At 46.8% G+C, this 22,866-nt stretch overlaps 1 protein-coding gene across 6 annotated transcripts in view; it reads left to right on the top strand.

Annotated features, from left to right (window-relative positions):
- Positions 1–22,866, top strand: part of TRIO (trio Rho guanine nucleotide exchange factor) — a 337,805-nt gene that overhangs the window by 89,456 nt on the left and 225,483 nt on the right. The gene's annotated exons all lie outside the window — the stretch shown is intronic.

Raw genomic sequence — 22,866 nt, 5'->3', positions numbered from 1 at the left:
ATAGCAAGTCTGTCTGTGAAGTCACATCACTATTTTGCTGAACTGTCAGACTGTGGGAAGGCACAGTCAGGCCTGGGCTGGCTTTGCCCCCACCTGCCTCATCTCCCTCCACCTCTTGGTGGCTTTTCTTGCAGTCCCAGAGCCGTCCAGTTTTCTTTGGATTGTTAGAAAGGTCTTGCTCTGTGTGTTAAGGGACCAGACCGGACCAAACCCAAAAACATTCCTCCCTTATCCAACTCAGAGCCCTTTTCTTCCCAGTTCAGGTCCGTGCCCCCGGCCCTTCCTGTGGGTCAGCCACAGGGCAGGGGTGCGACCGTGTCTGTTTATGCTGCTCTCTCCTCTCTACACACTCCCCCCCTTCACCCACCCTTTCTCTTGGCCGTTCCTGGTGGGGGGCGGAAACCGGGGAAAGGGCAAGGGTGACACCTCTTTTGACCTGGGCTATTCTACCATTTTCTTGTGCTTTGTTTCCCTGTTTCTGCATCTGTCCTGCAAGTTTTTTCAGAGACATTCCCTTGTGGAATGTTCCTAGGGCCTGGTGAAGCTCTAGGTGACCCGGTATTGCTGCCCTCCAGAGCCTCTCCCTGGACTGTGCAGCCCACCCCAGCCTGTAGAGTTCAGGGCGGGCACCAGGGTGCTGGGCTGCGTGGAGCCCTGGGAAAATGGGCCTGACATCTGTCCTTAGAGTGCGTGGGCGCTTCTCTCTTCTTGCCTTGGCTTTGGGACTGAGCCAAGTTCAGGACAACAGGACTGTTCCTGTCACAATTGGGGATCTGGACTTTGCTGCTGGAATCTGTTGTTTTGATATATGGATATAAACCTCAGAATTTTGGGAAGATCAGTCTGAATTAGGAATATTTTTAATGTGCAACTGGCATATTTTCAGATATAGCTGTACACACCTACCTTTACATGAACAGTTTTGTTCTTGCATCTCATAAAAAATAAGTCTTTTAAGGAATCCATTCTTATAGGCTAACTCAAAAATTGAAGTCCTATGTCAAAGGAATTCTTGATTATTTGAACCTTATTTTGGAAAATTCACTGAATTTAATAGGTTTCTTACAGCACACACATATATATTCCATCTAGATCTGTAAAAAAGTTTCCATTGTGGGAATTAAAATACATCTTAATTTTGTTTTGAGACTTCACAGTTCATGCTAAGACAGTATACCATTCTGACAATAGAGTTCACAAGTTAGAATCTGTGACATGTTAATAAAAAAGACTTGCTTTTTTGCTTTTGTTTTTTACTTTTTTAGCTTGAGTGTGGGGAGTCTAAATAGATCTTGTACCTCATGGTGTATTAGGAAATCATAGAGTTAGAAATTGGTAATATACCAAGTTAAAATGATCAATATATCTTTTGAAGGAATCATGAATTTATGTTACAGCCTCTTTTTTTTTTTTTTTTTTTTAAGATTTTTATTTGAGAGGGAGAGTATGGGGTTGCAGGGGAGGGGCAGAGGGACAAGGAGATTCCCCTCAGAGCAGGGAGCCCACCACAGGCCTTGATCCCAGGACACCACACAACCCCTCATGACTGAGCTGAAGTCAGACACTTTAACCCACTGAGCCACTCAGGCATCCTCTTTGTTACAGCCTTCTAACATTTAAAACGAATTTGGAAAGAAATAGAATGTCAAACCTTAAGTAACAAAGCCCATGTTGTACCCTTTTGTTAAAACTGTTACTGTTGAAAAATGTGTTGAATGCGTTTTAGTAACCAATATCCACTGCCAATTCAAAGTGACATTGAGTAGATTAGGAATGTAAAATAGTTGATTTGAACTGTTGATTACTTGAATGGTAATTTTATGTTAACTGTGTAGGTGAAATATACAGAGAAATATTGGGGCGGGGGGGGGCAGGCAGCATCCTTGCATGCAGTGCCTTAGGTGAGGAGGTTAGAGGAGCCCTAAGTCCTGCCGGCAATAAGAGGACCGCTCCATGCTGGAGGTCGGCCCCCCTGAGGGGTAAGCCCCTTGCCCAGTTAGCACTGCCTCTGTCCAGAATGGTTGCCCTGGCCGGTGGGTACTCTCTTGCCCATCTTCTCTCATGGCCAGGAACTGCTTTGTTGGGCTCTGATCTGGAACAAATAGAACTCAGCAGAGCTTTTTGCTGGACATAATTGAGGTCCCAGGCACTGTGCTCAGTGCTTGTAGACTTTTCCTTTAAATCCTCAGAGCAAACCTGCACACAAATTCTTACTCCCATTTGATAGACAGTTTGACTAACATGGAGATGGTACTTCGGAGGTTTGATTCCAAGCCTGACTGACAGCCCGAAGGTGATGATCTTTCCCACTGTTCCAAACCCCCTAAAATACTGCTGAACCTTTGATTCAACACAGGTGGGCCAGCGTGAGTGAGACCCAGTTCCTGGTCTGAGCTGCTCACAGCTGGGAACGGGCAGGTCATGGAACTGCTGACCTCAAGGGCCACAGAGAGCAGGTTTGACTGGTGATTTCTCGGGGCGGGGGGGACATGTGGCTTCTGTGTTGAAGAAAGCCGTGGAAATGTACGAGGAACCTTATTGGTGCAGGGCACTTGAAAAGGTTGCCAGTTTCTGATTTAGTTGATTTCTGGGTTCTGGAGCCATTCTGAAACTGGGGGAGAGATGTTGTCATTTGGAGGCTTATGACAGCCCCTGGCGAGGCTTCCCCATTTGCTGGCTGCCCATCACTTGGGCTGAGGCAGATGCCCCCGGTCATTACTTCAGCTTGAAAAACAGCTGAACTTTCCGGGCTTTAGAGAGGGAGTTCCTGCTGGAGAATGTGTCCATGCAGTTCAGGCTTCATTCCTTCCTTTGTGTAAGTGTAATTTGCATGTGTCCTGGTCAAGCAGCTGGACAGACCCTCAGCACAGCTACTTTGTTGCCAAGGCTGGCAGGCAAGGTTTAGTGGTTTAGTTTTAGTTTTTGTGGTTTATGTTCAGAGGTTTAGAGATTTGTTTGTGAGGGGCGGGTGTGCTTGTTTGCAGGACACATTTTAGGAGCAGGGTCCTTGGTAATAACGTCATTCTGAGTTGACTCCTGACTTGCCTGTTGAATAGAATCATTTGAAAGGAGCAGAGTGGAGTTCTGGCCCCGCCCGGGGGCTTAGTTAGGGACTCTATGGGCTTGGCTCCACACTGCCCAGAGCAGCTCTGGTGGGAGAGAACACGGACCCCAGGTGCACACCCATACGCACGCCACCGTGTATGGAATGGAGAGCTGAAGCAGAGCTAGAGGAAGGATGGATATTCTGGGAATTTTCTAACCTAGTTCATAAGAAGACCTGTATATATATTTTTCCTCTCCAGTTTTAGAAATTAACCTGCTAAACAGTATGCTTGAGAAGGCACAGGGAAATGATGAATATGAATTTGTTAGGGAATCCATGCTGCTTGATTTTATTGTCTTTGGGGGCATGTTTTATTTTTGATGCAGAGGAGAAATAGGAATGATTTTCACCTTAAAAAATCTGCCACCGTCTGTAGTATAGCTCCTGCGGTGCTTCAACTAGCGAGCAGTCGCTTCTCCTGCAGTTCAGCTGTGCACAAAGGAGATGATGTAATCTTTTTACTGTGGGCCACGTGGCCAGCGTGCCGCCACTGTCTTCACACGGTTCCCTCGGCGCTGCCAACACTTGAGCAGCTCGGAAGGACTGTGTGTTTGGAATTAAATTGCATTCCTCTCACAGCGCCTTGCCCTCCTGCCAAGGCTGTCCCTCACCTGTGTGCGCTCACGCATTCCTTTGTGCTTTTGGAGAGCGGGGGTGACTTTCTGCAAAAAGTGGACCAGAGTAGCGTGTTGTAGGGAGCCATGGGGGCCATGTGCATGCGCAGATGTAACACGGGAAGAGATGCTCCGTTGCCATTAGCAACCACTTGGCTATTTATTAGTGTGGGGAAACGCTCAGGGATCCGGCTTTCCCCTTTCTCCCACTGCTTTTTTCTGAGTTCCGACAGTAGCCCTCCTGCGCCCGTACCCTCGAGCGGGGTGCCCGGAAGACGACTGCATTTAGCCGCGTATACGCAGACACACATCCTTTTCAGTGGAATGAATCCTACCGCATGTTCTGCCCTTTAGTGCCCTTCCTTCGTGGCCATCACACCGTCTTGTTGATTTAGTGCAGTAAACAGCGACGTAGTCACTGCTGTGGACTGTGCCCTTTTTCATTCCAGCTCTGGGTTAAACGCTTCCCTGCGTATTTGTGCATTACGTTGTGCCACCAGCTTCTGAAACACACACGGCTCAGAGGAGGGGATGCAGTTGGGGGAGACGGGGTGCTCGGCTGCACGGAGTCAGGCGAGGGGAATGTGTTCCGTTTTATCCGGCTGATTTTTTTTTTTTCTTTAAATGAAAGATTAGGTTTGGAACCTTCCTTCTCCTCAAGTGACCTTGGTGTTCTCTTGCCAGTTATTAAAAGCCCCCCGGGTGTGTGTGCTCCTGGCCGCTGAGGCTTAATTACATCAGGCCAGCTTTGCCCTCTTGGGCCTGGCTTTCTGGGTGACGTGAGTGCCGTGATTCCCGTAATGTTTAAGGAATTACAGAGATTCCTTGACTCAGGGGTGCGATGCCTTTGAGGACCTTATTGTTAAGCTGTGTGAGCGCTGATTGTGATCAGCATTTATGGCCTGCACATAAGGTGATAGAGCATAACTCCTGTATAATTAAAAATTATTGCACCTTAATCCCAGATTCTGAACGTGCTGTATTTTGTGCAGGATTTGGAGGTGGGATGGATGGATGGGGAGACAGGAGCACGTGTGCGTGCTCACGACTGCCGTGCACACTCGTTACCTCCCTCTTGGTGGCCGTTCTGTTGGCCGCACCTCCGGCTGAGCCGGCCATCGGGAAAGGCCTTGCGTGCTTTCGTGATGGTGTGGGCACAGGCCTGGGTGGTGGCACACAGAGGCGTGGTGTCTGTTTCTCGAGCCAACGTCTACGGAGCACCAGTACCCAGCAGTGTTCAGTGCTTCACTGTATCAGCTCATTGAATCTTTCCAGTGCCCCAGAGGTGGCAGCTCCCTGCAGAGGAAAGCTCAAGCCTCTGATCTGTCTGTCTGCCTGCGGGGTGATGGGGGGTGGCATTGACCTTATGGATAGATTAGGCTGGTGCCGACAGAAGCCACGGGATCAGAGGAGGTGGTGCGTGAAAAGCTGGAATTGAGTCTCAAAAGTCAGAAGGGAAGAGTATGAAGTGAGTTAGTATCTTAAAATCTTGCTTTTCTGGGTGAGATAAGGGGCGAGGTCTAGGACATGAGACGGGGGGTGAGAATAGCACAGCAGTCCCGGCATGCTCAGGGCTGACCGTCCGTTGTGACTGCTCACCAGGTGTGTGGTTTTGTGCTTGGGGATGGTGGATCCAGGCAGCTGACCCCGTTTGGCCAACCTGTGAGAGGCTGGCCTTTAAAATGGGTCTTTCCTTAGCTTATGATATCTTTAACTAGATCCTGTAAAATAAGATGTTGAAATAAAAGTATCAGTTTGCTTTTGTTACATTTGTTCACAAAAGGAAGAAGTCACTTTGTTACTGTACTTAGTTATGATTTCTTTTGTCTTAAGATTTTTGTCTCATTAAAAATTAAGCATATTTTTTAAAAAGTTTTTTTTTAAAGATTTTATTTATGGGGTGCTTGGGTGGCTCAGTGGGTTAAGCCTCTGCCTTCCGCTCAGGTCATGATCTCAGGGTCCTGGGATGGAGCCCTGCATGGGCTCTCTGCTCAGCAGGGAGCCTACTTCCCTTCCTCTCTCTCTGCCTGCCTCTCTGCCTACTTGCGATTTCTCTGTCAAATAAATAAATAAAACCTTTAAAATATATATATTTTTTATGAGAGCACAAGTACGGGGAGACAGAGTGAAAGGAAGAAGCAGGGAGCAGGGAGCCAGGTATGGGACTTGGTCCCAGGACCCTGGGACTATAACCAGAGCGGAAAGTAGACTGCTTAACCGTCTGAGCCACCCAGGCGCCCCACAAATTAAACATCTTTTGTGCAAGACTCTTTGGAGACATTTAGTATGTCAGGGCTATTGCTTTCCCATCATGTCTGTTGGCAGATTTAATTCCTTTTCTAATCGTGATCATTGAGCTTCTAGTCCTTTGTTATGTACTGTCCTGCTGTAGCCTAACCCAGCGCCTGGCCACCTCACTGGACTGCCTGCTCCAGGCGCGCTGTCTCCTCGCTGACTTCAGTGTATCTGTTGTTTTGTACCTGCTGAGGACCAGGTCCCATCATTAGCCCGCACAGGGTGTCACTTACCCTCTAAGGGCTGAACTCAGAGTCTTTAGGTGGCCTCATCTGTGTCACTGAGGGACTCCCATCACTTCCCTTCCAGCTTCCAGCTTCCAGCTGTGGTTTCTGTTGCTGCCTCCCGCAGAGAGAACAGAAGATGGCAGGAGAGCCATCTCTCCTGACATGATTAAACCATTCTTTGAACATTTATTTAAAATTGGCCTTTCCACATCTAAATTACTCCCCTTCGATTACGCTGCCTGTGTATGACCAGTGTAGGTTTTTGCTTTATTTGCAGACTATAAGGCGCAGTCCCTGCCCTTAACTGCGAGGGGAGCAGAGGGACAAGGTCCTGCCTCCTGGACAGCTGTGCAGGCTTCCCCATCTCGGCCAAGCTCACAGTGGGTGCGAGCGGGTGGGGAACAGGCATAGACTCCCAGCAAGAACTGGCCGCACCTTCAAGGCTCTTGGACTTGGGGTCGACTGTGCACGATGCCAGCATTTCCTCTCCCCGAGGGAGCCTGGTGCCGGGCTGATGAGTAGCCGTTCATTGGATCACAGGAATACCCGCTGTGTCAGCACTGTTCTGAGTCACGGGTGTAGATTAATCTGTCACGTCCAGTGGTAATTCAGAGGAACTTTGCCGAAGAAAAGGAAATGCTGATTCCGGGGAGCACAGAGCTCCCTGTTTGCCCAGAAGGGATGTGTGCTGGGCTCTCCTGAGCGAGGGGAGAAAATATCAAAAGCCTTTCAAAGTTATTTATTTAAAGCTTATGTTCAAACATCTATTTGTGGGTATGTAATCTACTAGTACAGTAGTACATTTATAACCTATAATCTGGGGCATGTAGTAAAAGTCTCTGGTGATAGGACTCTCGGGCGAAAGCATTGAAGAGTATTGCTTTAGGGCACTGGTTCTCAGAGTGTGGTTTCAGGATCCCTTGGGCTTCCCACGAACTTTGTAGGGGATCTGTGAGCAAGTGGCATTTCCAAAATAGACACATTATGGTCTTAGGTTTTTTTTTTTTCCACACCCCTTCTTTCCAAAGTGTATAGGAATGTTTTCTAGGGTCTGCGGGGCATATAATGTCACAACAAATCGGATGCAGAAGCAGATGTGAGAATCTAGATGTATTCTTTTTTTTTTTTTTAAGATTTTATTTATTTATTTGACAGACAGAGATCACAAGTAGGCAGAGAGGCAGGCAAAGAGAGAGAGAGGGAAGCAGGCTTCCTGCGGAGCAGAGAGCCCGATGCGGGGCTCGATCCCAGGACCCTGAGATCATGACCCGAGCCGAAGGCAGCAGCCCAAACCACTGAGCCACCCAGGCACCCCTCTAGATGTATTCTATTAAGCCAGAGTCTGAAGCCCATCTCAAAAGTATAAAACAATGCTAGCTTTCTTTTTTTTTTTTTTTTAGAAAATACAGATAGTTTAATAGAAAGTATCATTTATGCAATCTGTGATGGTCTTTTAAAGACATCTTTTAAATTTTTCTCAGTTTTAATTTTTAATATGGTAAGTATCCACACTAGATATCCAGATATTCTACGGACGGTGTAGACGACAGGGAGAACCCACATGAGTGAAGGCCCTTTAGCATCCTCAGTAATTTCTAAGCACGTGAAGAAGTCTTGAGACCAAAGCCTTTGAGAACTGCTTTGGTCAAGGCCTGGTAGATGGGTCCAGGTGGTGCGTAAGGAGCCCTGGGGAAGGGCCCCTCAGAAGCCCAGGGGCTGACGAATGCCGGGGCTGTCTTTCTCCCTTTGCCTGGGCTCCCTCTTCCCCACACACCCTGCATCTGCTCTAATCCGTGTCAGCAGCTTACATGGGTTATTGTACATGAAATAGGCTTTTGTGGGAACCCCTGAAACCCTCCCTAAGACCAATCCCTAGCATTATTTCTGTGGGAAAATCCGTTCCTGTAATCGAGTAACGGTGGATTTGACAAAGTTTTGGAACACTAGGCCATTTGGAGGTTAGAGACTGAATTTCGGTGCAGATCTCCACAGCAGTTCCTTTTTGGCAGTTACTCTGTAGGACTCTTAAATAGGAGGAACTATTAGAGGAATTCAGTTGAGATAGAAATAGAAAGGGAAACATCTGGGGTATCCTGTTCTTTCAGTCTTAAACTTGTAGGACGAAATGTGAAAATCTAGTTTATTGTTCTATTGGTGCAGAGAGATTAGAACCCATAATTAATTGCAGACTGACCTTCTTATTCATTAATGTGCTTGTTTTTGTTGTTTTCTTCATTTCGGTAAAAAGTATGAAATGGTTGCATCCTTAAAAAAAAAAATACATAGATTCATCTGACAGTGCAGGCTTTGGAGAGGATGTGGAGCACAGCCATTTGGGAAAACAATTAGGCATCACTTCATAAATGTAAGTAGGCACGTCAGTTCTGACCCAGCAGTTTTCCCTGTAGGCCTAGGGACCTGCAGAAGTGTGTTGTGGGCTAGCTGGACGAGGCCGTCACGGAGCATCATTCGTAACGACACAGGTGGGAGACGGAGCGAGGTCCATTCATAAGACGCCCAAGGAAGTTTGCGGGATAGTCACGGAGTGGAGCAGCGAATGAATTTCAGGGCGCACAGCAGGGCAGATTCACCAGACAGACCGACGGCAGGTCGCGAGAGGATCCGTGCAGTAGGACCGCCTTCACGCGAAGCTCCAAAACAGGGAACCAAGGCCGTGTGTCAGGCAGCTCCGGATCAGGAAGTAGCGTAGCTGTAAGGAAAAGCAAGGGATGGTTCCCTTGGGTCTCAGCACGTGGTTGTGTCAGGGGTGCGCAGCATCAGGCAGGGGCAGGAGGCTTCTGAGGTGTTGGCCGGTCCCACGTCCTACACGGGACGCTGCCTTCAGGCGTGCACACGGCACACACAGGCCTCGGTGCACCAGACTGGCCCTCTCTTCTGTGTGGGGCCTGTGTTACCTGGGCTTTCATTTTAGTAGCTGAAAGAATTAGAAAAATGGATTTGAAAGCCTTTTTGTGTTAACATAAAGTGAATAATTGAGTATTTACAGCCATCGGGGCTCTTAGATGTTATTTCCTATAGCAAGCCCCACCGGCCTCCTGTTAGGTGCTGGAGGTACCGTTGCAGAGTTGACTGATGTCGCGCTGTCAGCATCTTCCCGGGCTGGCTGGCTTCTGCAAGGAACAAAGAAGGACAAAGTGGAGTGGTTTCTCATCATTGTAAAACGTTACCTTCGCATGAGTTCTGTGTTCAGCCGCGCGGCCCTTGGGTCCGGCAGGCGCGGGTCCGGCAGCCACGGGCGGTGTGTGTACAGAGGCCGGCGTTTCTGTATGTGCACAGCTGGCTGCCCGTTGCACTGTTTACTGCGATTCTAGGCAGAGTGGGAAAATCCTGTTTGTTCCTGATCATCCGTTAAAAACAGCAGGAAGGTGGAAGATGAGGACGGAGTCTGGTCTGTCCGGGCCTTCTGGCCTCAGGAGGCCTTGTTAGGGGTAGAGATCGAGCTCCTCTTGGTTGCAGGCGTCCCAGAGGCAGGGCAGGGCAGGGCAGGTGCAGGTGGCGGGCCTGGATGTGGGGCCAAGCCGGCATCGCCTGGCATCCCCACCAGCTCCAGCGCTCGCGGGCTCGGGGCCCCAGCTGGCCCAGCCACCCCGCCGGGAACGGCTCTTGAAGTACTCCCTGCCCCTCCCACTCTCAAAGCAGCAGCAGAGGGATTCTTGCACCCGCGGACAGATCTCAACCGCAGAGGGGTGTGAAGGAGGAGGTGTCAGAAAGGGGGAGCCCTTTTGGGGTTATTCAAGTTTTTGTTGCCACCGTTTTAGGGAGAGGAGGTGACCTCTTCCGAAGATGTTTTCCTTGAGGCGACTTTGCTGGCCCATGTGCTTTCATTCCTGTTTGCATTCTGATTCGCCCCTTCCCACAGACAGGAGCAGGCTAGTAAGCAGGACCCTGAAAGTGCTTGGGTGACCCGGGGTGGGGGTGGGGGTGTTGCTGTGGTGGGGGGTGGCGAAGGGGTCGGGATGAACTTGATCGAGAGCTCTTTGATTGGAGAGTGTTCTGACTTTGGAATCGCTTCATAGTTACTTAAGTTATTTCCTGTCAGTCTGGGAAAAGGAAATTGCCAAGGTTAATCTGTTGTGACTGTTGATCTTCCAAAAATAAGTGGTTTCTCTCTGGTGACTTTTGACAGTAACTGGGTATCTCAGTCCTCCTCTTTTTTCTTTTTGAGTAAGATGCATCTCTATATAGAATGGAGAAATGGCAGGTAAATGGGCAAAATTTCCTCAAATCCGTTTATTTAAAACAGTTACCGAATGTGCACATCTACGCAGTGGCAGCGGCAGTCACAGCGAGCGGTCTCGGCGCTGTCTGTTGGTCGTGTGAGGCGGCGTCACCGGAGTCTCATTTTGCAGATGACGAAACAAGGGTGCGGAGGGACGGAGTCCTCTGTGTCCCTGCTGGGAGTCAAAAGACCAGGCAGCCCGCCCTCGGCCCTGGCTCCTTAGTCGTTGTAGTATTACCGTGACAGTTTTCTTTTCTTTTTTAAAAATGATTTTATTTATTTATTTGACAGGGAGAGACACAAGGGAGGGAACACAAACAGGGGAAACCGGAGAGGGAGAAGCAGGCTCCCGGCTGAGCAGGAGCCCGATGCGGGGCTCGATCCCAGCACCCTGGGATCGTGACCGGAGCCGAAAGCCGATGCCTCAGGGAAGAGCCATCCAGGCGCTGCTGACAGTTTTCTTTTGAGCTGTGGCGCTGTGGCTTTCAGGGGTCATGCTAACAGAAGTGAGAGATGGAGACCCCTCCTCGCCCTTCATGTCTCTCCTGCCTCCCTTGGAAGGAGGTCGCCTGCAACCCTGTGCCGTCCTGTCCCTGGGCACGAGCACCTGGGCGGCAGGTGTCCTGAGGTCTGTGCTGAGCACTGCAGAGGGCCCGCAGGTGCGGGAGCTGGAGGAGTTCTAAGCCGTTTACTCCAGAGGTCCTTGTCGCATTTCCATTTGCATTTCTATAATGAGTTAACTTGGAAAAGTGTTCCTTGGTAGACATACATTGTGGTTCTGTCAGGAATGTGGCAGTCAGGGAATGGCGAAAGGAAGAGCGGATTCCCCAGTCCACAAGGCACGCGCCTCTGGGCTTGATTCCACTTGGGTTGGGAACTGCAGGACGAACCTGAAGAAATAAAATGTGCAGAGAGGAGAGGCCGCCCCGCTCCCCACCAAGGCTGTGTGCCAGGGGACCCGTGGCAGGCGGGAGGAGGCCCTGTGGCACAGGCCCGGTTGACACGTGTCCATTCTGTCCTTAGCGCTTCAGCAGTGTCCCGCGTGCGTTGGTGAGCGACGGTCCCACAGGTGGGGCTTCCCCACCTTTTGTGGGGGTTGTAGCCCTCTCGGAGCACTTGTGGTTCATTCCTCTGAGCTGTGCGGGCGTCTGCTTACCGACTTCCCACCACAGCTTCCGGGGACACCAGGGATGTGCCTAGTACCGGACAGTGACTTCCTTCTAGGCAGCTTCCCACACTCCTTCCCGGAGGGCTCACGTCCTCAGACGCTTGGGAATTTGTGCCCTTTTCGCTTCTTCAGTGCAGATGTGTAAAACTAAAGGAGGATGAGTCCGTCAGCATTAAAATACATTTTCATGTCACAATTTGTTTTCTCTTCAGTATATCTAAATTATTTGATTTAATAAGCACATTTATACCAGAATTAAAAAAAAAACCCTACTTTTATATGTATATGCAGAGGGGATTGGAGGTAGGGGAGGTGGAAGAGAGACAATGAGAGAATGGCAATGAGTTTCACTTGGCTCTTTGTTTTTTTTACAATGGTAGGTGGCTTTTCTCAACTCTGGTAGTTTCTTTTTTTTTTTTCCCCCTCTTCTCTCTCTCTCTCTTTTTAAATTTATTTATTTGACAGAGATCGATCACAAGTAGGCAGAGAGAGAGAGAGAGAAGCAGGCTCCCTGCTGAGCAGAGAGCCCGATAAAGGGGCTCGATCCCAGGACCCTGAGATCATGACTTGAGCCGAAGGCAGAGGCTCAACCCACTGAGCAACCCAGATGCCCCATTTCTTCATTTTCTTCAATTTATAGGAATCCAATAGGAAGGTAAATGGTAGCGACCTTTTTACTAGTATGTTTTTTTTCCCTTTTCTTGGAAATGAGGGTACGACAGGACACCAGCCCCTGAAGTAGAAGGCACTTGAACCTTAAAATGCGGTGAGTCGTAAAGGCTGAGCTGCCCTCCATGGTCTAATTGTAAAAGAGGTCACATTGTCTGTGCGTCTGTGCCCAGAGTGGGCCTGGCCCTTCCCGTTACCTGTCCTCAGCAGGCAAATCTCGTTATGACAAATAGAAGGATTGGGAAGAAAAATTCAAACTTTAGCTTGTATACAAATTTAACCTGAAAACAAGTTACAAAGCGCTAGGTTTCTTATTGTTGTTTTGTTTTTTTGAGTCGTCCTCACATACTGGCGACAGAATTGCTTCTCCTAGGGTGCTCATACTGTTCGAGGCTCTCGTCCGTCGTTGGTCAGTAGCCATCTGAAGATCAGAAGGTAGCTTGTTCTGGTTTGTGTTCTCAAGCATCAGATGTATCACAATGTATTTTAGACGTGTTTGTGATCTGTTCAGAAAATGATGAAAAATAAGTTGTCAAAGCAGAGGAGGGGGACGGAATGACTTAGGCACAGCAGCTGCATGTAAACAGAGTCATGCGGATCCATAATGATGGAAACATCACCATGGTCATCTTTGAACATGTTAGTTGTATTATTCACTCCCTAATCCCTAGAACAGGGGTCTGGGTCTCTATCCCTTTCAGAACGGTCCTAAACACCCTTTTTTATGTCATGGACTTAGTGTCCATGATTGATAGGAAATTTCAGGGACAAAAGCAACACTTAAAGGTGGCATCGTCTCCTCACAGCAATCTCTACATCTTGCTTAAAAATAACAGTACATGGATTTGCAAGACATTTGTCCATCTCCATCAGGCTTTTTCCATTGGTCTAAATGTGTATTTTGTTTTAGATTACAAACTTCTTAAAATCAGAACATACCAGTTAGGGGGAAAGTCTCTGGGACTTAAAAGAGAGCTCTGTGTGTAAGTAGTCCTCTGTGAATGCCAAGGGGTTGAAAACACAATTCTGAGCTTCATCAGAGGATTGACTGCTAGAAAGTTCTTCCAAATTCTTTGATGTTACTAAAGATATATCTTTCTAGTGAGTTTATGTTGAAATTAAATCTAACTGGAAATAACTTTTCAGTCCTTGGGTTAAAAATTGTTTCTTTCTGGCATTTCCTTTGGGTGATACCTTAATATAAGGATAGATGAATTAACTCAAGAGCTTTGAAGCAGAGTTGGATACACAATACTTTGCTGGCTACTTTAGGAGACATTTTGATATTTTGTATACATGTGTGTATAATTTAGTGTTGCTTTTGCCTAGTTGCTTGATGTGTTTTCTATTCCCTTCATACTTGTGGTCCTTAACAAGGAAGGAGGTCAGTGACATAATGCAGGTGTTCTGGGATCGTTACTATTTGTAATATATGACACGGAGGCTTAACTTGTCTTTATTGTGGCAAAGACATTGCCGTGTGAGTATCCGGTTAGGCCGCCTCAGGCTGAACTTGGCCTGCTGGTTCTGGGGGCCTGGAGACAACAAGACAGAAAGGTATGTGGTTTGGAGCTGAGTGGCATTTACTTGGCTTGCTGGTTCCCTGTTGTTCTTGTGTTTACAGAACCTCATGGTGAAGGCTCTTCGGGGTAACCTGGAGTTCTCAGGTGAAGACATGACCATGACCCCACCCGCTGCAAAGAGGCTGGTCTTCCAGGCCTGTGTTTCCTACTTCGAAACCACTTCCCTGAAGGCCTGCATTCTTTGGGTTGTTGGGGACATAAAACAAAAAGCCACTGAATGCTCTTTTCACAAATCACAGCCCGGTCTTCCCACCAGAGAAGCTTTTTATAATTAATTAAAATTTTGGTGGCCAGGGCAGAAAATACCTTTTTAATTACATTTTAAAAATCCCAAATATATAAATGTGATTTTATGCACTTGTCACTGAATATAGCAGACGCAGTAATACAGTCACGTTAGCCTCCTCAAAATGAGTGTGCAGCAGGCTGAGTGTGGCCTTGTTGCTTTCTGTGATACTTTGTGAGTATACTTTGTGATACTTTCTGTGTACTTTGCTTGGAACTCCGCGCTGTAGACTGTCCCTTAGAATGTCAGACTGCTTGGAGCGTTATGAACCGCTGGGTTGCCTCGCTAGGTATGAGGCCCTTCCCGGGTGCTGTGTGCTCTGCTGCAGCCAAACTACCCTGGGAGATGAGAGGCACAAGCCTGCCTTCTGATAGGGGATGGGCCCCCCCCCCCCCAGGTGTTGCTTAGATAATTACCACGCCAGGTCGGGGGTCAGATCCAGCAAGACTCTGGCCAAGGAGTGGGTCTGCTTGGAGCCTTCAGGAAGGTGAAGAATGTGTGGGCCTGTGTGTGGGCAGGGGAGGGGATGCTTGAGGCAGTGCGGGAGGGAGCAGAGGCCTGTGGAACCTGTGGGAGCGGATGAGGGAAGGGGTAGTGAATGGGGGCTCAGGGGGGTGCAGGTCAGCGCGATCGGATCATGGACTTTGTACCATGTCAGGGAGTTTCAGTTTTATTTGAGGGCTCTGAGGAGCCAATGGCAAATGTTAGGGGAGTAAAATGATGAGGTGTGGGTTGCGGAGAGTGGCAGGATGGGTCAGAGGCAGTCCTGCAGCTCCTTAAGGAGACTGCTGGGGTGATCTACATGGAGAGGTAGATGCCGGCCAGTGGGGTGGGGAGCCGCGCTACTCCCGTGATGTGTGGAGCCCACAGGAGTGCATGAGAGGATGGGAGTCGGGGGGAAGCCTGGGTTTCTTGTCTTTCTGTTGGGTAGATGGTTTGTGGGGCCAGGTACTGTGCTGGGACCCATGTGATGGGGAGCAGGTTTGCGGGGCCCATGATGGGTACAGGCAGAGACGGCTGTGTCATAGGCATGCAGGTTGCCCCCATTTTCTTGATCCCTCTTGATGCCAGTGGTGGGTGTCTTCTGCTTGGCCATCAAGACCCACCATAGTCATCTCCAAGTCTGAACACTCAGGTGTTGCTTTCTCAAACAGACTGAGTGTAACACTGGCGCTCTAGTAGTTCATGTACAAGTTCCTCCCCGTCCCGCCAGAATGGCAAGTCATTGTATGCTGAACAAAGTTTCAACATCACTGATTTATACTGCGTCTCTGTAATTACACCTTTATTCTTTATAATAATCAAAAAGATCTGTACGTAAAGGAAAAGGAGAATTACAATATAGCTTTATTTTTCTTTCTTTTTTTTTTTTTTTTAAAGATTTTATTTATTTATTTGACAGGGAGAGATCACAAGTAGGCAGAGAGGCAGGCAGAGAGGCAGGCAGAGAGAGAGAGGAGGAAGCAGGCTTCCTGCTGAGCAGAGAGCCCGATGCGGGACTCGATCCCAGGACCCTGAGATCATGACCTGAGCCGAAGGCAGCGGCTTAACCCACTGAGCCACCCAGGCGCCCTATAGCTTTATTTTTCAAAGCCTTTTGCAAGAATGGTTTTGGTCTGCATTAAAAAATATGAAGACATAAGAATTTTTTTCTCTTCTATTTTGATAGAGGGCAAGGGTGCTAACATATATGAAATGTTTATTGTAGTGATATTAAACATGATTTCTTTTAGCTGTCAATCTTGGATGATTTATTCTACATCAAATCATTTAACAGTGACCAAACTGTATCAGTTATATCTTTGTGGTTCATTTGATAGAAACTACATTTCTAACTAGCTTTCCTGAGAGGCTGTTTCTTGATGTAAAGCAAGCCTTATTTGGAGTAGGTAGCACAGAACCATAAGCAGGTGTGTGTGTGTGTGTGTGTGTGTGTGTGTACATGTGGCTTGGAATGGGTGACTAGAGTCTCAGAGCACAGTGGGGGAGCTTTCCCTAGAGGTATCTCTTGATACTGTTAGAGGTACAGACAGATATATGTGTTCTTTCTTTTGGCATTTGGCAAACAACAGCATAAAGTTTCTCTGGGTTTAGTCCTAGCTGGTCCTTGGGGATACGAAGGTGAACAGCACACCTGGGCACATGGTTCTTTTTAGGTCTATGAGATTTAGGAAGGTAGAATCCCCTTTTATGATACTACTACTTTTTTGACTATTAAGATACTCCCTTCCATTGGTCTGTTAGCTGTGGTTTTTAATTAGATTCTAATGCATAACTAATATATAATTAAATCATCAAACATTAAAAACTCATTTCATTTACATTAAAATATATGTAATAGTTCAAAAATATTTTTTGTTATGGTGTTTTGGTTATTTTGGTTTGCCCTCTGTGTTTTGTGCTCAAGACATTAAAAAGCCAGCACCATTTTAAGTTGAAATGCCCTTAACTTCCTTGGATCAATCAAACTTACACTACTTTTTACTTCCTTAAAGAAACAGATTATTGCTTCTAAATTTATGTGAAGTAATATATTATACAGTCTGACAATTACTACAACCATGAAGGTTTAAGTGAAAATTATAATACTGCACTATGAAACCCCATCTGTATTCCCGTGTGGTGGTCTGTGAACATGCCTATAGGCTTGATATAAGTATTTAATGTGCTTCGTATGCATTTTATAAACATTATATATGTGTGGATTGTGGTTGTAGATTTACATAAAAATATGAACATTACATTATATTTTGATTTTTTTGAGCCTTAACAAAAATGACATTACTTGTCATTTGATTTATAACCTCTTTTCCCCCTGAACGTTTTCATGGAGGATCCAGGCTAGTTAAAAACGCTTCCTTCCTGCACAGCCTTAGTCTGACTGCTTGCCTAGTTGAAGCCCTCGATAGCACAAACACTGCACGCCACGCACCAGCGCTCCCTGTGATCTGTGACTAATCCTGCAGGCACTGCAGAGAAAGGTGAGGGAGTCGCAACTGCGGACGGGCTGCCTGGAAAGGGTGACGTCACCCCCACTTGCGCAGGCGCAGGCGCGGTGTGGCGCCTCTGATGCAGAGATTTATCATCCTGCTCTTTGTGCTCAGGGCGCTTGTGCGCGCGCTCGTTTCCCCTAAATAAACTAATGAGTAAAATTGGGTAATTACCACCAAGACTTGGTACTAATAGTAACCCTCCAGCTTACCGGAGTGTGCCCTTTTGTTGTGGTTTCAGAATGCTGCTGTATTTATTAACACGTTATTACTGCTACAACCCGTGTTTCTGAAGGTGGAGAATTTGAGTTTTCAGTTACTCCCACTTTCGATCCTCCCATCGAGTACTGAAGTAGGGCAGCTGACAGGCAAATGAGGCCTTTGAAAATGGATGAAGGGCACAGTTTGTCTTGTGGATTGTCTTTCAAAGACAAATCCCAGGGCAAGAGGCGAGGCAGACGGTTCAGAACAAGGCATCAGTCCATCCCGTTCAGCTCAAATGGTCAAGAGAGAACTGTGGTTTTTCCTAAGACTGTTTTTACCAAAAAAAAAAAAAAAAAGAGAGAGAGAGAGAGAGAGAGAGAGAGAGAAAAGAAAACCCAAACCATTGACTAGTTTAATTTGACGATTACATAAAATTTCAAATTACTAATAACTGCCAGTAGCCCTGGGAGAAATAAGGGATTTTAAAAAAAAATGACCGTTTAAGAAAAATGACTTCTTAGTTTAAAAAGCTTAAATGTGATTCATTTTTACCTCATCTGACTTATTTCACCTTAATTTTTTTGACCTTTATATAAAAAATACTATCAGAATGTGCTGTATAAAAGCTTTTTCTCATTGTAAAACGATTTCCTTGGTGCTTCCCCCCCCCCTCCTTAAGTAAGAGAACTTCGGGGTTGTTTCTTTTCTGTTTGTTTGTTGTTGTTGTTTTTAAAATCTGATATGGAAAAGAGACCAAATGAATGAGCGTTATGGTCCACAATGACTCAGTCCAAAAGGCATTTGTTAGCAGTAACAATACAGTACCTACTCACAGAGTCTCAGGGTAAAAAATGAGAAATTGATTTGACCAGGGGGGTGTTAGATAGCCGAAGTTTCAGACCATTGATTCAGCTAAAAGATTGTCCATTGCTGAATGCTAACTTGTGGAATATTTCTTCTCAGGGCAGAGGTTAATTTCCTTGTTATAAATATAATACATACTATTGGAGTGCCTGTTTGAAAACACTGAGCTTATATTTCATAAACCTAAAATACAAAGTGCTAAAGGAACATTGGAGTGTTTGAGTAGGGGCTCAGGGGCAAGAAACTGGAGAAGTATGTTCATTCATTCATTCATTCACTGATTCATTCATTCATCCATTCTACCGTCCTGTGTTTGTTGAGTGCCTTGTGCCTGGTCTTGTCTTAGGCATGTGGTATATGGCAGGGAAGAAAGGAAACCCATCCTCTGGTTAGCAGGACAATTTAGAGGAAGAGAGAGAAAAACTCTCCTCTTGATGGGCAACATAATGCTTGTCATTTTAAGAAATATGAGCAATTCGGAAGCAGGGGTGTAAAGTATCCCCCAGATTGACCTGCTTCTGAACCAAATAGCAATTTAAAAGGTGATAATAGGGTGTGCCTGGGTGGCGTAGTTGCTTAAGTGGCCGACTCTTGGTTTCAGCCCCAGTCATGATCTCAGGGTCATGGAATCGAGTGCTGTGTTGCGCTCCGTGCTCAGCATGGGCTGTGCTTGAGATTCTCGCTCTGTGCCCCTCAGCCCCTCCTCATGCTGTCTCTCCCTCTCTCAAAGAAAATTCTTAAATATAAATAAATAAAAGGTGATAACAGAATCAGTTTTGGCAAGTAATATGTGAACCTTTGAGTTGGGATGTTTTTAAATGAATATATTAAATCCTCTAAATATTCAAATTTTATTTTTTGGAAAGAACAGAGATAATTACCAAGCTCCGGCTTCACGTTTATTTTAACAATGGGTAACATCTGATTTTTAACCCACACTCCTTTCTCTTCAGTATCATTCAACAGATATTAATATCAAGATGTTTGAGTAACGACAGATGTTTTCATGTAGATATTCCAATCAGGTTCCTTGTAGACTTGGCTCAAAAGAGTGGTCGTTGCATGTATTTTAGAGCTCCCCTGGGAAGCATCCTCTGCACCTTCAAAGGAGTCTTGGCTGACTACATCCTTACGCTCTCTCTGGTCACTATCTTCTGAAGCTAGCCGTTTGACTTAATTCACGTTGGCTTCTTTGTCTAAGGTAGCGAAACTTACTTTAAATTGTAACAAGAATCTAGTCTGCCTTTCTGCACTCTAGTTAGGCTCTGTGTAATTTAAAAAGTATCTAATTTAAGAAGTGGGTAGAACTAAATGTCCTCTGACTTTGACCTCTCCTTATCATTTTTAAGCTGCTTTTCTTTTCGTGGAATTTTACGGAAAGTCTTTCTCTGGCACCACCTTTCACCTGTTAGTGCATTTTCAAAGTCTCTTGGTGGCACTTAGAGGTAAGACTGCTGCTGGCTCGTGGTCTGTGACATAAAGATGTAGTCTGAGACATCAGAATCATTGCCCCAATGTGGCATTTGCCATCCCTTTCTCTCCTCAGGAGCATGGCTGGGGGAGGGGCTGTGTGTTTATAAGGATAGTCCTGGAGCGGAGCGTATCCTTTTGATCTAAAAGTTTAGACACCACGGCTAGTTCCTTTAATGCACAAGATGGAACACAGTAGGAGTTGTCTTATCTGCTGTATAATCTAGACTCACTGGAATAGCACAGAAGCCATGTATTTGGATTTTTTTTTTCTTTTTGTAATAATTGCACAATCTGCTTTCATAAATCGCTCTTCGGGGCATAGAACTGAATCTGCCTTTTTGATCTGAGGATATTTCATGGCTGAGTTCTGCCTGCTTTTTATTAAAAGTTATGTGATATGTTTAATTACTTTTATGGTATGTGTACATGCTTCTTTACTTAGCCTTTTGCTTATGGGATGTATTTTTTTTTTTTAAGATTTTATTTATTTATTTGACAGAGAGAAATCACAAGTAGATGGAGAGGCAGGCAGAGAGAGAGAGAGAGAGGGAAGCAGGCTCCCTGCTGAGCAGAGAGCCCGACGCGGGACTCGATCCCAGGACCCTGAGATCATGACCTGAGCCGAAGGCAGCGGCTTAACCCACTGAGCCACCCAGGCGCCCAGGGATGTATTTTTTTTAAATGAAAATGAGATTAAAGATAATAGCTGGTGACTGTCATAATAGGCACAAACTCAGTCTCTTTGTGATTAGTTTCATACTTCTGCTTTTAAAAGTTTTCTATTTTAAAAGTTTTGACGATTTTAATGAAAGTCCCGTCTCTTTTTCTGTGATATATTCAACAAAAAGACTGTAGTAAAACTGAAGACTTCATATTCTACCCTATGTTTGGACATGTATGTATATCACAATAGAAATGTAACATACTCTAACACTGGTTTAACTCTGGATTTATGTGCCTTTGCTCCTCTAACAAGACTGTGAGTCTTACTTAATTGAGAGGAGAAATGTAGGAACTGATAGGCCTCAAGTAACTCTAGGTTTTGGAAACTGAAACATGGGAGTGAGTCTGTGTTTTCTGGTGGGTCAGAGGAAATTGAGATTTTTGCTGCGAGCTTGTGTTTACTTCACCTTGTTTTCATGTCCGTGAGCTGTGCATCCCGCGGGGCGGCTTGGGGCAGCTTCCGTCACCCACTCTGTAAGGGTGGTAATAAATGGTTTTTTTCAGAGAGTCAGCTGGAATTGCTAAGAACGCTTTGGGATTGCCACGTAAGTTATGTAGTCCTCTTATGAGGGGCCGGCACTGGGCTTGGGACATTCTGCGTGCTGAGGGTTGTGTGAGACAGGGCAGACCCTCAAGTGGGGCTCGATTTCTGTGTCTGGGGCCCAGGACCGCGGTCAACGGCGGTCCTTCTCGGAGGGCTTAGCCGTGTCCTGGCCAGGATGTCTGTGGGGACAGAGAGCATGTGCAGATGGGGAAAAGTGAATGTTTTCCTAACTGGTAGCAGCAGGAGGGGGATCCTCTTTTCAAATCCCTGGAGCTTGGGATCCACAGTCAAGGCTCAGTCCTTCCTACTGTTCTGTCATTCGATTTCCTCCTCTTTGGTCCAGGTTCCCAGCACCCCTGGCCGCTTGTGGGATGTTGCGCCGTAGGTATATTTATAAGCTTGTCGTCACGAGGACCGCCGTGCTGCCCAGTTCCTCCTTGCGTTGCCCTGCTGACACCTCTAGATCGCCCCGGGGGCACTGAGATGTAATCTGTCCTTGTGGATGCCTCCGGTGAATTACCAGCGACCGCTGACACTAGATTGCATCCATTCAAGAGCTTTGAAGGAACCTTCAGGATGAAATTGCAGAACTCTTGGCTCTTGTTTGGCCTTTTATAAATAGCCACTGTTTTTAAAAGCTTGGTGTGTTGCCAACACAAAGCTTGGTATATTGGAAAGCAAAATGGCCCGATGATATAGAGCTGTGGGTTCTGTGTTGAGCCCTTCCATGACCAGAGAGGTCATGCCGCCGTATCTTCTGGACCTTGGGGTCCTCCTCGGGATGTGTTTGCTGCTGTCTTTCTGCAGCGTCTCTGGTGATGGTCAGTATCGTGGCTAATACCGTGAAAACTGGGTTCTTGGTACACAGGAGAGATTGATTTTGTCTTTCTTTGCTGATCTGAATGCTGTATTGCGGGGGTGGGTTCTGTTACATCCTTCCTCAAAGTGCTAATTTTGTCGTCATTTGCTTACTCTGGCAGGCTGCTAATCTGGGGGGACTTGAGCTACGAACCCCATCTCCTGCAGAGGGCCCTAGCACGAATCTCAGTCAGACACTCTGTCTTTAGCCTGGAGCTTGCCTCCTACAAGCGAGGCTCAGGGGAGAGCCAGAGATTTGGGCCAAGATTATATACAGAATTTGGGCCTCCCCCGCTCCTTTCCACGATTCTCCTCAGCTGCTGAGGTTGCCCCAAGCTGTGTCTGGTTCTTGTGTTGGCAGCTCCATGAGGCTTAGCCTGTGCCCTGTCCTCAGGCTAAAAGCCCCACCTAGCGCTCCCAGTGCCATTCCCTTCTGCCCAAGCACGTTGCCCTGCTCTGCGTCACTCTGCAGCCTTGAGACTGCTCACTTTTTTATAGGTTTCCTCTGTGGCAGGCAGGCCTGGTCCCCCAGGGGCTGCTCAGACATGTCACGGAAGACCCCAGGTCACTGAGAGAGAGCTTTCCCTGCTCTCCCAGTCCAGGTCTGCACCTTGCATTGTGTTATTACCAAGCTACCGTTCTGGAGCATTCCTTGTACTGTTTTGGCACAAACAAACAGGAAAATAGTGATGGGGCAGTGGTCTTTTATTTTTCTTAGAGATTACTCAGCCAGTGATGATATTTTCTTGTTTTGATGAGGATGGCCAGCATCCTGAACCTAGATTTCCTGTTTGAGACTTCCGGGAGGAACATCCCGAGGCATTATTAGGAGCATGAACATTTTTGACCCCAGACTCCCATGTGGGCCTTTGCCCTGGTGAGCCAAGCCAGACACGTTCGGGCTTTGAGAATTCCTTATCTTGGATGTTGGCTTGGCCTCAATTGCTTACTTCGTGCTTCTCTTCCATGATCTATCTCTCCACTTGCCTTTGGCAATGTTGGTTGTGGGGAGAGTTAGTTTC

Source organism: Mustela nivalis (assembly GCF_964662115.1).
Source record: "Mustela nivalis genome assembly, chromosome: 3".
NCBI classification, from domain to species: Eukaryota; Metazoa; Chordata; class Mammalia; order Carnivora; family Mustelidae; genus Mustela; species Mustela nivalis.
Note: the sequence above shows the minus strand (reverse complement) of the source record. Positions and strands in the feature narration are given on the sequence as shown.